Here is a 17,224-nt window from a genome sequence, read left to right as displayed (position 1 = left end):
CTACTTTTCAGTGTTTTATTTCATCACTCCAACTATCGTATTCCTGCCATTCTGTTAAACGTGTAAATACTTCCAGCTGATGATCGCCCCAAGAGAGGTTTATATCGTCAGCTATCATTCGTTACGCGATAACTACAGACAAAAAAGTAATAACGACATCGGTGCATGATAACCGTACCCTGTGGATATCTGGTAAATATGGTCAAATTTCGATAACTAACTCAATTAACTTAGTGAGGGCTTCTTTACTTATATAGAAGCCTCTCTTAAATATAAATAAGTACAGAGCTTTTTCAAAGCTCAGATTTTGAACGAATAGTAATAAATAATGTGGTAAATAATATCAATATATGCATTTGGGCCATACTAATTTAACAAAAGTTAAAGGAGCCACGTTACAATTTCTATTTTTGATCGTTTTCATTACCAGTCAAGCCAACTTGAGTTTAAACTTGTCCACCAAATCTCGACGAGACTCATAAATAAACCGGAGAAAAATTGTATTAATAAAATAAGACAGAAAAAGGATAGTTAGCCTGGAACAGACCGTAACGTGGCCCGTTTAACGTCTGACAAACTTCATTTTTACATCATATATACTATAACTGCTTAGCTTTGTACTCCTCCAGCCAGCGTTGCACCTCCGTCAAGTCATAATTGTACGGACCTGTCCCCCCTTCGTAAACTATTTTGCCTCGCTGTATAATAAACAGTCTCTCAGGCCACGCGCCATACGCCACGGAAGCTTCATTTTTCATGGTATCCACCAGAACAGGAGCAGGACAACCGCTGGACTTTAAGATTTCTGCAGCTGCACAGCGATCCTTCAAGCTTTTATGCTGAGCAATTTCAACATTGTTCTAAGATGCGAAAGAAGTATATTTAAAAACAAACTTTAAATTTTGCGCACAAAAGGTTTTGTATAGGCAGTGTAGGAATTAATACTATATCGCTTTGGTTTGCTTCAACACGGTCTGTAATTAGCTTAAAAAATCGTACGAGTCTATCAACCAATCAGGTGCAAAAGTAAAATCAATCGTGACTTGGCAACTCGCAATTTTCTATCGCTTCGGGCAATTTGCTTGTTTTTGCTTTGAGCGCTCATGCAACTAAGTAAAGATTCTTCAATACACCACAAGTATCGCAGCTTCTTTGAATTAAGCATTACCAAAAATAAGTGGCTATGGCCTTCCTGTCGAAGAGCTACCATTCCTATAAACTTTTTTTGTCGTTTGCTGTTCTAAGGAGGTCTTCACAATGGTTAATTACGATATAGAACCACAAAATATTTCAGTCTGAGGCGGTAAGATGCACTATGGCTTACAGTGGGTAATCCAGCGGTTGATTTTGGCAAAGACAAACGTGAGGATGGAAATAAATCATGATGTGGTTCATGTGGGCAAACCAGCATTAAAAAAATGCGATTAGCGATATTCGTTTGAGAGGGCGTTGGTGAAATTTGATGAAAGTGTTTGTTTGGCCTATAAGTGGAGGCACTTGAAAACAAACATTTTGTTTGTCTGTTCGTTTTAAATCACCAATGCGATGTCTTCAGTGATTCAATGTCAACATCTCACTCAGTCTAATTGATAGAAAGATTCATCAACTTCTTGTTTCTAAAAGAGTCTTGATCAATGAATCTCTGTAACAGCCTAAATATTTGTGTAAGTGCTTATAACCCCGAATTCTGCTCACCGCTAAAAAAAAGAAAAAAATTGGAGTGCGATGCCAGAAAACTTTTTCCTCCGAGTCTTAACTAGGCATTTATAGATTATGCTAGCATAATTTTTGGCATAATTCGAGCAAACTGGCATAATTTCTGCCAAGTAGCAATGCTAGCATAATTTGCGCATTTTGGTAATTATCAGATCATTTTTGATGCCATTATTTGATAATTTTTTGTCTCTAGTCCCGAGCACTTGGTGACCTTAGTCGATATTTAAAGTTTTAGTTAAACTAGTAGCATTTGTAGTTCATTGTGAAGCGCTGAGCCCGGGTCTAACCTGAACCACATGTTTATTTGAAATTCATTGTGGATTTGTTGCGTTTCTTTCCTGTAAAAGAACGGCTTCTAGTTAAAAAATATATGTTTTGGACTTATTTGCAATTTTTCAAAGAGCATAATTTAAAAAAACGGTGGCATAATATGGAAAAAAGAGCATAATGTTAGCATAATTTGGCAAAAAAAAAGCAATGCTACTAGCATAATATGCCACTTTTACCAGCATAATGTATAAATGCCTAGTCTCAACCGTGATTATTTATAATAAATTTTCAAAGTCGGTCTATTTTCGTATTGCCTGATAACTATTAGTGAACATGAAATATGTTTGTTTTTCTAACGCATTAATGGCTGACTAATTACCCCTCGGTCACAATCGCGCTTGAAATCACTCTGAAGCATGCTTGCTTGTGACGTCAGACAAGCAAACCCAAGCATGTGCTAGAGATTGGAGCAAGCGGGATCTGGTCACAATGGGAAAGATCAAGATGTCAAACAATGCTTCACTTGATTGGTCAATTGTTTATCTAGCTCAGCTAACCGTAGTGCTCTTAACCCAAGAGCACTACGGAGTGCTCTTGGGTTAAGCTGCGGTTCTTCTGAAGTTTAAGCAGCTCTGCCTTCTCTCTTAAGCAAGCAAGCATTGCCAAGTTTGGTCGGTCACGGCATTTATAACATGCTAGGAGTTGCTAGATAAACAAAAATTGACCAAGCAAGCATGATCCTAGCGCAAGTGTGACCGAGGGGTTATAATTTCTTCAATCACTTACAATTCTGCGTGCTCTTTCTATTTTATAAAGGCATTGTTTTCGTCAATGCATTGTTTTTCGTATGCTTCTTGCAAAATCCCCATTCAGATTAAAAGATCGATTAATTTATCTCTACCGAGACACACTGAATCATTTTAAGGTGTTGAAACACTTGTTGAAAGTCATCTTCAGTAAAAAGAAATCGTTCAAATTATAGTTTTCGAAGGTAGATTTTGCCCTGCATTATTACACTTATGCTCAATGGTCCTGGCTAAAACGAAAATACATGACCAAAACATAACCTGAACGATGACTGAAGATGAAAATCGCAAAAAACAAACTTGAAAAAGCCAAGAGGTCAACACTAGTATTTTTGGATGGGCACGTTTCCCCTGGCACTTCAGAGGGAAGGGGTCAGGGAAACTTGCCAAGATTGAAAATTGCTTGCGCAAATGACTTGACTAAAGGGAGGTCGATGTGAAGGAAGTTGTAGAGGGATTATGAGAAATTTCACTTCGGTATGTCTTCGCAAGCATTGATGCCAAGTTTTCCCTTGACGAGTCAACAGCGAAAGGAAAGACGAACTTCCTAAGAGAACTTTGCTAATTAAACAAGGCATTGGGCTGAATTTTTAAGATGCAAAGTGTGATATAGCTTCGGGGCCGTAAATTGACAACGAAAGTAAAAGAAGTCGTTGGTAGTGATTGAAGTGGAAAATTGTTTCTGTCGGTACCGATTGCTCTATTGTTGTGGTAAAAAGTTATTGCATTATTTAAACTGAAAGGAATCGCCAGAAAAACAATACCCTTAAAAATCGTTGTCTACTAAAACTAGGAATTTAAATAACTTAGAATCCATGTTCCGTGAGGTTTTCAATAAATGAAGCTAGCCTTCTGACGATCCGAAATAAAAACACTAGCACCGCTAATAAGTTTATCAGTTCTGGAGTTTTCCAAGAATCGATCGGCACAAAATACTCCAAGAGAGAAACAAGAAAATCAGAAATTGCGGGTCAGTTCCGTTGAACTAATTAGTTTAAAGAATGGTGCTGATTGTGAAGGTATAAGGCTTTTAATGCAAACATTAAAATCGTTTTGTGTGATCATTTCCGCACGGAATTTCGCATCCTGAGTTGCTACGTAGCGAAGACGACTCAAAGAACCTACAAGTTCCATTACCAAATACTTTCAACTGCCTTTGTTTTGTTGAAGTAGGGAAGCCAAAAGCTGATTGACATCTGATGAGCACGATAACCCAGACAACATAACTATAAATAGACTTTCAGATGAAAATTCAGTGTTACTTTCTCATCTCTCATCATTATCAGGAAAGGACAAATATTCAAATGGCATTCTGTAAACTAAAAACAGTTCAAGATAAAATACAGTATTTTGCGTTTGTTGTAAGAATTCCTTTTTTCCTTCAATACTCAGCATACCAAAGTTACCACGCGAGCAATTATTAAAAAAAAAAAAATAAATAAATAAATAAACTCTTTTAATCGTTTTTCTTTTATTACGAATTACGTCAGTTTAATAGCTGACACTCACCGAAGTATCCTGTTTGTTTGTGGGGAGCCGTTCTGACGCCAAAAATAAATTTTGAAGTTTCAACCATACTTGCTATAATCTACCTCACTATGCGCTTCTTTTGACTTTCTGCTACAAAACCGCTAATTATATAAAATTTCTGCGCAAATTTGGAATGTAGGCTATCAAATTCCACACCAATACTAGTAATCGTTTTTCGTCTAGTAGCTCCACTTCAATTAACCGCAACTTATATGAAATGTGGCTATGATCTGTCGCCGGCAACCTTTATGTGTCCATGAATAGCTCTGCTCAGTTTCCAAAGTCTGTTTTTCGTTACGTCAAATCACATTTTCCTCAGAACATTGCATTTTCAAGAGACCCCACAGCTAGGTTTAAAGTGCAAGAGAGTGGAAAACAAATTCCACCTGACCTCACGCAAGCTTCAATCGAACTTTAGAAACGATAATCTCTATGCTCCGTTTGTTTATCTTAAACAAAAATGTTCCGCAGATATTTAATCTTCAATGGGCAATGGCTAAACTTTTACTTTTGGAGATAAAGGGAAGGATGTTGTATTTCTACTCTCTAATTGCAAGCACGGATACGGCTTCAAAATTTAGTTACAAATGATAATACTTCGTAATAATTAAATTTGATATACAACAAAAGATACCGGCCGCTTGGTACGAATTGCGAGATTTGCTTACATATATATTAAAAGAAAAAAGAAACAAAGCAAAACAAAACAAAAGAAAAAAAACAAGAAAAAACAACAGAACAACAAAACTTACATTCCATCTCCATCCGTCACTTGGGTGTGCCTCGTTGATGTAAACAACCATAAAGTCTGCAACATCACCAAAATCCCGAACGACTTTAGTGAAGTCGTTCTTGAGACGGATGAAAAACGGAGGTCAGCTACAGCTGCCGAAGTTAAGAACCAATGGACGGTCCCCTCTGGCTAGATCTAACAATCTGCGCTCTTTTTGGTCAGTTGAAACCAGCTCACAGTTTGGCGCTGAAGATCCAAGTCGCGCTGTTTTGTTTAAGTCGGCAAGAGTTAACTGCACTACTGCGTTCAACATTTTCCAACTACACCACGACTGCCAGAAATCTTCATAGGGCACTAATAGGAACTTCTCGTTGTATCTCTTGATTTTATCTTTCAGGACAGGGATCGAAGACGCTATTCGCATCAGGCCAATTTCTAAAGCGATACGAATTACAGTTAGCGGCCAAAGAATGGCGTACGCTACTGAAGAAAGCATGGCTGCTGCAAGGCTCTGGAGAGCTCTTGCACTTTGTGCGATGTGAGACATCGAAAACTCCTAAAAGCACGATACTTGTTTGACCTAGTTATATACCCATGCGGTACGTGTAAGATACGTCATCAGCTTATGATTCACTCACACAAAATTCGCGTGTCATGGGTAAAGTCACGAAAGGTTTAGCTTCCTGTTTGTTTGGGGCACTTGAAGATATTGCGCTTACCTCAGTTGCACATTCAGTTGCGCAAGGGTGGCCTCTGCTTTTCGACTGGCGTCAAACGGAGCACAACGCATTGGAATGCGCGCACGCGTGTCTCAATAGTACAATATTTGGTTGTTATGTTAAAAAAGTTAACTCCATACACAATCGCAGAAAACAGATCTTGAAAGCTCGCTCGTGATCTCACTCGGATGGAGGAAAAGCTAATTGTATCGTCTTGTTTCAAAAGCTTACAAGTACGTCAGCGTGAATGGAAGTTGGATTAAAAAAGGGGGCGTTCTCCTTTTTTTATTTGCATGATTTGGTTTTGTTCCGATCGACTTTGTTCGGTCACGTAAAACATCTTTCTGAGAAATCACACTGCTCGACTCTCTCTAGACTGGAAGTAAGTTTATACACAGTCCGTTTTGCAAAAGTTAACTTCACAAAACTCTTGATCCTCTAAAATTGTTTAGTCAATTACTTCCCGGTGTTTCGAAAGAGATTTGCTTTCGCCCAAAAGACAAAATCCACAACGTCAGAAAACAATGATACGACCATATATTCAAGATTTTGACAAACTTCTTAAGATAGCTGTACTATTTATCATCGGAACGGTCACTTGATTCCAATCGGAGAGAAGCACTGTCGCCTTTGAGTAGAATGTTTAGATATTCATTACGATCACCAACAAACCCTTCAAAGAAGAGCACGTTTTTCATTTGCGGTTCCGAAATCGCTCTTAAGCTAACCCGGCCAAAACGTAAGTAATCAAATAATAATTCTTAAGCTCGTGATACCGATTACTTGTAAGCAATGTGCGAACTTATAAAAGTATAAACGAAACTATACACACACACGCCATGAATTCCTCTACAGTTTTAAGAGCAGTCTATTTGAATGAAAAGGAAGATGATAAAAGTTTCTTAAACAGTTGAAAGGTTTTCAGCGGAGTTTATTGAATTGAGGAATAAATGTTTAGCCACCATCAATGCTTCTTGTCTAACTGAAGATAGAGTTTATTATTTCACGTGTTCTAACACCATTACAAAGTGTGGTAAGTGCTAGAAATGCCTATGACGACCGCAATTAATGAAAACCTTTTCGAAACATGATTAAATTGAAATATCTCGATATGCCGATGACGTCGTTCGCTACCGCAAGCAGCATGTTAGTCACCGAGGCACGCTTACTTAATGGCGTTACTAGGGAGATTTAACCTGGAAGCGCTTCATAAATAGACAACTCAGGAAGGGTAACACCACTAAGAGAAAATGATTTTCTTGATTTTAATTGTGTTGAAAACATATTAGGCGATGTTATCGACTTTAGATGGGATCGATAAAATTTTCCTTTTTGTAAAACAACCGCATTTAGTACAAACATTCCAAGTATTCCGGGTATGCTTCCAAGGAAAACGAGTCATATTCAAACAACTTGAGAGTTTGTCGTGGTCTATAAAAATACCTGCAAGACATCTCGAGCTCTTGAATGAAACATTTCCTTTCTTAAACCGACACCGTTACAACAGTTTTAGTTTCCAAAGAAAAGAAAAACTTGCCCAAGAAAACTTAAAACAATTGTGATGTCCTTTGCCCTTTGAGCACGTGCTTGAAGTACGAAAAAATGCCACGGTCCAACATTCTAAAATGAAGCACGCAAATTTCCACGCAGATAGGTTCATTGTTTTTCTTTGATAGAGGTCATTGTTGTTCAAACCCATTTAAAGCCTCTTGTGAAAAACACTCTCAGGAACACGACTCCGTGGCTCTGTTTGATCAAAACAAGGAGGACTTAGCGACTTCATTCAAACGCCGCTGAAGTAGAACGATTGCTCAACAATCTTGAAGATTCGATTCAACAGATTCACAGATTAGTTACGAGAAATCTGATAACGGTCACGCTAACCCTGAAGAAAGTCACGCTAGCACTGAAGAAAGTCACGCGAACATTTTATGGTCTCTGAACGTGTGGTAGTTATTTATCGAATCGCAAAACCGGGATCCGCGACAAGCTTTAAGGCTTTATCGCAAACGCAGTAATAAAATAGCGCAATACTACAGCTGTGACAGTATTTGACCAACTTTTTACCAACGTGTCAAAATTACTCTAACCAACCATTTACGCACGTGGTAGATTTACTATGACAAGGCATTTCGTTCGCAAGATCATGGACTAAAATAGCTGCACTGCGTGCGAACCGCTCCAAACAGCGAAATCGTAGCTTATTGGTTGATCACAGTTGCTTCTTAGGTCATCAGAAAATCTTCTTCGTGTGTGCTTTTGATTACGTAGAATTTATGTACAGGTTAGGTGAAGGTAATCCAAAAACAGCAATGATAATAAAATACTGACGCTTAGCAAGAGCAGATAAGTCATCACTTGATGGAATTTTCCGGTACACCTTGATGGCTTTTAGTACTATTCAAATGTACGATTCCGCAACGACTGAAAACGTCAAAAACAAGGTCCTTACAGGTACAAAAAAGGTATTTTTGGATAGTAAAACAAAACGTGGCGGGAGGGCAAGAGAACTTACAGTAGTTTCTTTTTTCCGACCGAAGTACAAAAGAAAAGTACTTAATTATCGCGCAGAAAAAACACTTCATTGTCGTTTTACTCATCATCATTACAGAGCATAAGAGGTGAGAGAGAAATAGAGCTTACAGTACTTCTCTTTTTTCCGGCCAAAGTACAAAAGAAAAGTACTTAGTACTTAATTATCGCGCAGAAAAATACTCCATTGTCGTTTTACTCATCATCATTACGGAACAGAAGTATCTTCATCGCCTTTGCATTACACCTGAGCGATGGTACATTTGTATCAAAGAAAGCTAAATAATGAAATGAAATTAAACAACAAAGTGAAATATTATGTTGTAGCTCTGGCTGAGAATTTAGTAGCCATAAATTAAATCCATCATTGGTAACTTGTCAATTAGTAAGAATTCCTCTAAAACTCAATATCTTGACAATTTTATTTACTCAGAGATAAAGTAATAGCTTCAGATACCAAGCAGGTTAATTGGAAAGTGTTTTTCTTTTCTCAATAAAGGTAATTTCTTTTATATCATGTGATGGTCCGGGTACTCCGGCCTTAAACCTTTAACCGAACAAAAGATCTAGAAACAAAAATAGAAAAGAAATGGACGATGAAGCTCCGGCTTTGATATTTCAAAAGATAAGAAATTTCCGGAAATATTGGGCAGACCTCTCAATGAAACTACGTCGAATCGCAACCCAAAATAGCCCTATACTAGAATTCTCACCACCACCGCAGTCAATCAAAACCTTTTTCAAAACATGATAAAACGAACTATTAAAGGGTTTTAAAGGCGTCATTCGGCCGCAAGTAGCAGATTAGCGTGGGTTTCTTTTCTAAGTCCATGTAAGGCTGTTAAGTGGCAATCCTGCATATATAAGACTTGAGTAGCGCTTCGTAAACAAAGCACACAGAAATTCCTCGAAAAGAAAACGATTTTTGTGATTACACTAGCATAACCAACAAAATATACTATCGGAAGTAATAACAAAAACTGCTGTGGCGATATACTCGTACCTTTTCCAGAGTCGACAAGATTTCCTTTCAGCAAAGAAAACGGATTTCTTTGCCGCAGATAACGTAAGCTGAACCCGGATATCCACCACTCTGTATGGCTTAAGCCGGACATACTCTCACCTGAGAAACATGAGAGATGCTCAAACGACATGAGATTGTACTGAGGTTCATAGCCTCACGCACGTCACTTCGTTACTGGTAAAAGGGCAACATTTCTTTAAATGGCTGGATTTCAACTTGTCGAAACGTGAAACTAAATGAAGTTATTAGGGGTTCAGAACTGCCATTCTTTAGATTCGTCTGTGATTCCAACATTCTGACGTTGATTGCAATGTTTAAACGTCTGCTTTCAATGTTTAAAAGTTTGATTTCAACGTTTCAGCGTTTGATTTCAACGTTCGAATATCTGATTTTAATATTTAAACGTTAGATTTTAACGTTCAAACAAGCTATTTCAACGTTCAACTGGTTGATTTCAACATTCAACCGCTTTATTTCAATGATCAAGCGTTCGGTTTCGACGTCAGTCAAACGCTTTATTTCAACATTCAAGTAAATTCAAACGGTTGATTCAGTCGACACTCACCTAAGATGAACGTTAAGATCTAACCTTAGCCTCGTTATCTCATTCTAGTGTTCATAAAAGCACGCAAAGGTGAAGCAATTTTGATTTAATCATACTTTATAGAGTATAATTCATATTAATGGTAAAATTTGTGGTCAGAGCAAACTGCTTTGCGTGTGGCGTTGATCAATAAACATAAGTGCCATCAATATTTATAAGTGTTCTGTTATTTGCAATCACAAGTACTGTATTGTTAATAAGACCACAAATAAACCACTTTAATGAATGTTTGGAAAATTGCATGATTCAATTACTCCTGGCTTTCATAAACGCAGAATAAACGAGCATATTTATGCAGTTTTCTTCACTGATCAATCTAGTCACGCGAATTAACGCGAAAAACTAGCAAATGAAACTTGAATATCATTCGTCTCTATCGATACGCTCCTGAAGTTGTACTCAACCGAATTTCTCGATAGGTATAAACCAGCTTCTCAGATATAAAAGATACTCTGGTTGCAATTTTCAACTTGATGAAGACTCACTTTACCGTTAAGATGCGACCTCAACCATGTTATGTAAGACTCACGGTGGTGTTTGTACAGGCTCGCAAAACTGAAGCAATATAGTAGAACGATTTCCCATCAGGAAGGCCGTTCGAAAGGCTAATACAAACATTGAGAAACTACTTGCTGTGATGGTGAAATCGCGTTAGAATCTTGCCAAGTACAGTGAGGGCCAATACTTTTCTACTTTGCAGGTTTACAGACACAAGGCGTGCCATCACGAACATACCCAACTACTTAAACGTTTAAATAAGAAATGTCGCATCCATAAGCTTATTTTTCACAATTAAAACTTTATACATTACGCCCAAACTTAAAGAGTATAATATACAAAATAAAAAAATTAAATGAGTTTACCGCCCCGGAAGTACGAATGTCGTCATGATATTGCATTTGTTTCGCGCTCTGTACATAGTATAGCTGAAATAGAATAAAGTGTATGAAGTCCTAACAATTTCCAATTAATATTTTTACATGCACATGCTGAAAGCCACGCATAAAGACGACCACAAAGTCACTAACAAACAGTAATCTAGTCCCTGCGTTTCTTTCGATAGTGCAAATAGTCAGTAAAATTTTTCGCGCGGTTTGATAATAACACGCTTTAGGCTAAGACGCTATTTACTTGTCATCAATAATAATACTGAAAAGCTAGTCGAAGAAGTTGAATAAGACCGACGGAAAGTTTTTAGCTCGTTCGTCGAATGAATAAAGATGTTCACTATTGTCACAAGCAAGCGACAAGGGATTAATATATTAGTTTGAGTCCTTCTAGCCGAAACAGAAGATATCGTGTTCCGATATAGTGCAAATGCCGCTGATCTACAGATAGCTCAGCGATGAGCCTCAAGAGCGTTATTAGGTTCATATCTTACGCTCCACTAGTACAGGATCAGCGATGTCGATAACGAATAATAGAAAACACTCATGACCATTCGTACAGAGCACGAGTCACAGGGATTCTGAGATAAACTTGGTTTTCCTTTTCACAGAAATGGTTTAGTGATATGATATTAATGACGCAGTGGTGTGCTTTGAAAGCTTCACTCACTTTTCACTTAACAAGTGTAAAGTTATGGGGTCACAGATCATCATAACTTCAAGTGTTTTGTTTTCCTAACTTCCAAAGTTAAAGGACGTGATGGCCTCTAGAAGGAACCGCGGTATTATAGTCATTTCGGCATGTTTAGTTTGCAGTAATGATGGTTACGTAAATCAAGACAAGTGGAAAGCCACCAGGAAGGAAGCTGACGAAGTCAGTTTTCGAGCACCGATTCCAATATTAAATTTGCTATATTTCAGCAGTAAATCGTACAATCATGCGATTGTAAGATCCAAAGAAAACGGTGTATTTTTGTTTGCTTTGCTATAAACGATCGCAGCGTTTTAGATTTAAGGTAATTCGACCTGTTCCTTAGACTCCACACATACTCTTGAAAGAATAGCAGCTTCCGTGCGTTCGCCATTTTTAGGTTCAAACAAAATAAAGCAATGCTCATTGGAGTGTCGGGCGGTTGAGAATATTCAAGAAACCCCATTCGTCACACACTTCTGAGCATAAAAAAGATCTGCATACCAACTAGCCTGCAGATAGATTGTTCGCTACCTTTAACGTCACGCAAATTTCCTGCCAATTTCCAGTGCATTTAATGTTCCCCCTTTTTAAGGAAAGCATTTTTCAACTCTTTTCTTTCTTTGAAAGGATTGTCGTACCAAATAAGCCGCGAGGTCCCATTGACGCGAAGTCACGATGTTTTCTTCGCCGTTCAATTTTCTTTCATGTGCGTAATTATCGAATCAACGTGACGGAAAACATTAATATTTTATCTCAGCGAAAAAGAAAAACATTAAAATGAGGGAAATAAAGAAGAAGTAAAAGTAGAACGGTCAAGGATAAAGATTTACACTCCACAAATTGACCGACTTGAAATGCCGTTTGTGTCTGTCCTTGCTTGGCTCAGACAGATTTTTTGCCTGCCTCGAAAGAGGGTATAACTTTCAGTGTACTTCGTTTAACGCAGGACAGACCAATGTGATACAAAATTGTATAAACAATGACTCTGTCTTGCATTGATCAGAGGTTTTGAATCGGACAAAATACCCCTATCTCAACCAGCCAAGACATAAGTGACATCAACCAAATGTTCCCCTGCTGCCTGGATATCATTTGGTATAATTCTCCCTTCCTATTTCGTTGAAAATTTATCAAGAATGTCAAATGAAGATCACCTGCGCTAGTTGATTAAGTTGAGGATTCTCATAACTATTTCCCTGGATAACAGCGATCAGTAAAGTGAGGAAATTTTTCATGTTGATCCTTTTAAAAACTCCTATTATCTGATTGTTAGTCCTCCCCTTTAGCTGCTACACATTTCCTTGTAAATTGGTTACGAGAATTTGGTGTTAGATCAAGGTAACAACTCCTACTGATAAGTTTGAGAATTCTCATTGCCTCTTTGCTGGTATGGATACTCTGCGGAGAAGTTACAAGTGAATCACTTTCGGTAGTGAAAGTTTCATGACCACTGGAACCAGGAGAAACCTCAGCAAAAACTCAACAGAGTTCACTATTAGAGCAGAAGGAAATATGCATTCCCTTTTCTGGAAGGCCTTTTTCTAGATATAAAATTACATAAAAATGCGGGACATTTTTATATTGAACAAAATTGACCCTTACCATTAAAAGTCAATATGGGAAGTCCTATCGGTTTTTCTTAAAAACAACAAATAGTATAATATTACATCTTCATCTACAACTAATATTCATCGAGTCAGCAAAACCGCAAGATATCACACCAAGTGAATAAAAAATAATAATGAACAATAATTGTAGCAATGATAAAATCAATATCAAAAACCTTAAAGCTTAAAATCGTGCAGTTATATAAATTCTGAATAAAAGCACCGGTAAAATATTAAAAAGTTATTGACTAACTTAGATCTAAAACTATCTATGGACGTTGCATTTACAACATCTCCATTTATAATTTGTTCTTGGAATTAGGAATAAAATTTAACACATCCTTTTTTGCCTTGGGGACTACAAACTTAAAAGGGTGGCTCCCAACGGGTTCTTCTTTTGCTGCTTGCTTTTACATGGAATGATACGGAAAACCCTGTCAGATTGTGGGAGAGTTTACACATAAAAGATAGCCTGGTGGAGAATGCTGAAAATATCCCAACAAGGCTTCGTCATCATTTAGAGCTAAACCACCCTTATCATCAACAACAATTTGAAGGAAGGTGCCCACTATTGCCACTGCGCACGCGGGCTTCGCATCGCACCATAATTGTGAGCTCGCGCGTGGGTGGAAAAACTCGTCTCCCGCAAAGATTACGCGAGAGACCGGTAGCGGTGAAAGATAAGTTGAGAGAAATAAAACGAATGGAAGGAAATGTGGCTACATCACAGCGCCGTGGCTAAAGTCAACATGAACCTCATGGAAATTGGTCCTGAAGCGAGGAAAGTCTTTAAAACTTAGAATCTAACCGCTGATGAAAAGAAAGACATTAAAAATGCCATCGAGCAATTCGACATTTACTGTGAGAATGTTCCTAATTATGAGCGGTATCGTTTCAATTTACGACAACAAGGGCCTGGCAAATCCTTTGATCGGTACGTAACTGCTCTTTGTCATATGACTGATAAGTGTGGTTTTGATGCTATTACGCCAGACGGTATTCTTATAGGCAGAATTATCTTTTGCATTGCTGACAACAAAGTCAGGGAGAGGCTTTTGCGGAAACCCGATCTCAATCTCAACAAGACACTTAATATTTGCCGTGCCGTGTTAGAGGAGGAAGAAGACTACCCAGTCTTACAGGTGTTTAGAGTGTCAACGAGCCAGACTGCTGACTCGAGCCTTGTGACGCTTAAGATGGCAAATGGGAACTTTCTGTGGTTTGAAATAGATAATTGGGCCTGATGCCATGTTTTAACTTATGCTAACCAATGGAGTTCCTCAAGGTAGCATATTATGACCTCTACTATTTTTAATGTTCGTCAATGATCTTCCCGAAGCTGTTGGATCGGACTCAATTCATGCCTACGCGGATGACACCACATTTAAAGCCAGCGCTAATATCGATAATGCACCTTTGGAATTGGAACGACGTCTTCAAGAATACATGGATAAATTAAGTAAATGGTCTAGCGAAAATGGGATGGTCCTAAACGCCGTTAAAACCAAAGCATTACTTATCACCGGAAAGAGGCTACATTCATCATTAGTTGATGGCAATCACCTGTCAGTGACTCTTGATGGGGCCGAAATAGAACAAGTAACCTCTTATAAATTGCTTGGTGTAACACTCGATCAAGATCTTACATTTAGTGACCACATTTCTAGCCTAAAGGCCAAGCTTTCTCAGCGTATTGGTTTATTGAAAAAGATAAAGAGATACCTTCCAATAAAAGAAAGACTCTTATACTATAACGCCTTGATTAAACCCGTCCTTATGTACGGGAGCATGGTTTGGAATACCTGCGACGTTAAAGAACTCCACTGTCTCCTAAGGTTACAGAAAAGGGCTGCCCGAGTAATTCTTGGAGTGGACTCTTATTCTAGAAGTGTTGTAAACTTTAGTAAACTAGGCTGGTTGCCTTTTTTTGATGAAATCAAACTAAATAAGTGTACAATGATTTTTAAGAGCCTTAAAGGCGATGTTCCGATTTACATCAGAGACTTGCTCAAGACGAACAGTTCTGTACACAATAGGTCTACTAGACATGGCAATTTAAATTTAGTGTGTCCCAAATACCTAAGAAATAACGATGGTGGCAAGGCATTCAGTGTTGACGCAGTTAAGTTATGGAACAGCCTTCCCCATGATATCAAAAATAAGCCTAGTATAAAACTATTCAAAACAGCTGTGAAAAAGCATTTTATAAGCTCATATAAAAACCTGGACAACTTTGAAACAATATTAAGCAATAGCACATTATCTAATTTTAATTTTTTATAAATTAATTTTATCTTTCTGAATATTTTTAATATATCCTGCTATTTCTATCATAGAATTTTGTAATTATTTATATATTTATTTATTTATCAGTTTTTTGTAATGCTGTATAATCTAGTTAGAGGGCCACAGGTTTGTCAGCTTTTCAGCTGTTACGTGTCCCCCTCTATAAATAAAGTCCTTACTTACTTACTTACTAACGGCTCAAATCTATAAGGTGATTACAGCCTTAAGGGCATTTGCCCAGGTTAGTGGTCAATCGTGTCGTATGATGGTGGGAGCATTCCAGTTGTGGGAACGGTAAAGATACAAGTGCAGCGCAGATCGTTCACGTGTCTGTTATTGTTTCGTCTGATGGAGAGCAAACGTTGCCGTCTTATTATAGGCAAACGGCATGCAAAGGAGTGGGTGTGGTCGAAATCAAGGACTCAGACGCGATTACACAGCCTGATACAAGGGGTGGTGAAATTTTCTTTCTTCAGGCCGCAATTTCTGACTCTAAAATTCTTACGAACGACCAGGTTATTGTAGCGATGTATCCTGATGATTTTGACGACGGCATTGGTGTTCTTGAAGGCGAGTATCACATTAGGCGTAATGAATCAGTAAAACCGGTGCAACATGCAACCCCGACGAGGTCAGGTCGCTCTTTGTGACGAGGTACACAGTTCTGGGATCATAGCACCAGTCACAAAACCTAAACCCTGAAACTCCTCTATGTTGGCTATCCCCAAAAAGAATAGGGACATTCGAGTATGCCTTGACCTTAAGGATCTGAAAAGACTAATTTATCGTGAGAACTATTCCATGTCCACTATCGATGATATCGTCATTCACCTCTTGGAAATTTTGCAAGTCAGCCGCGTTGGCTTCAGTTTCAACATAAGATGTAAATACATTGGTACTACTTTGTAGGGGAGGTAGGGGGAAAGCGTCTCTCACGCGAGACAGTTCGCGCTGCGTGGGTGTCAATGTGTTTACTTACTGAGGAGGTGCTGAGAAAGCTTTAACAAAGTGATGAAAAATCGAAAAAAAAAAATTAAATAACCTAAGAAAACGCGCGGTGACCCCTATTTTCAATAACACTGGACAAAAGAAAAAATCCATAAAACATGTGCAAAAACTGTTTGCCAGTATTTTTGTTTTTGCAAATCAGTGATCAGGATTAAAATGGCCTCAATGCAGTCATTTTGATAATAAAAACTTACATTACGCGTAAAAGGACTACATGCTGTTCAATTTGGAAATAATTGGATGAAGAAAATTGTAAGGACGGCCAAAATTGAACGAGTCCAATTTGGGTGTCACGGGAATTTTTTGAATTCTTTTTTTCCAAAATTTTCCAAAACTGGACCAGCAGGTAGTCGCTCTTACTCATTAATCATATAGCTAGTCAGTTGTAATTCGGCATTACTCAGTCAACCTATTTTTCTTTGATTTTTAAAACTGTCAAATTCGGGATTAATTTGGATAGTTTTGAATTGGAAAGTGAAAGCCGTGGCAAATTGTTTTGTTTGATATGATCAAAAGATGCGCCCCATTTCCAATCAATCAAATACGTCTAACAGAGCTTTTCAAGTCTTTCTCTTCATCCATTGTGAATCATTATCGTATTGTGATAGGTGCATCTTCATATGTGGCGATCTACAAAAGTCTCGTCAAGTCATATTCAGTAACTTAAATATTTAAACTTTGATTTTTCTTACGCTATTTGTGCCTAAAACAAAAACTGCCAATTCATCTTCACATCCGGAATCGATCAGTTCAGTTCAGTTCTAGAGGATGTTTGTGCTCACTTATATCTAATAAAAAAAAAGTTCAG

General features: G+C 38.0%; 1 pseudogene across 1 annotated transcript; it reads right to left on the bottom strand.

Moving 5' to 3' along the window:
* LOC111323618 (type I iodothyronine deiodinase-like) lies at window positions 1-5,673 on the bottom strand (annotated as a pseudogene). Its single transcript, XR_016000178.1, has 2 exons — window positions 5,075-5,673; window positions 1-860 (listed from the first exon to the last, which is right to left on the bottom strand). The product of XR_016000178.1 is annotated as a type I iodothyronine deiodinase-like (transcript).
* Window positions 5,674-17,224: the final 11,551 nt, after the last annotated feature.

Source organism: Stylophora pistillata, chromosome 4 (assembly GCF_964205215.1).
Source record: "Stylophora pistillata chromosome 4, jaStyPist1.2, whole genome shotgun sequence".
NCBI lineage: Eukaryota > Metazoa > Cnidaria > Anthozoa > Scleractinia > Pocilloporidae > Stylophora > Stylophora pistillata.
Note: the sequence above shows the minus strand (reverse complement) of the source record. Positions and strands in the feature narration are given on the sequence as shown.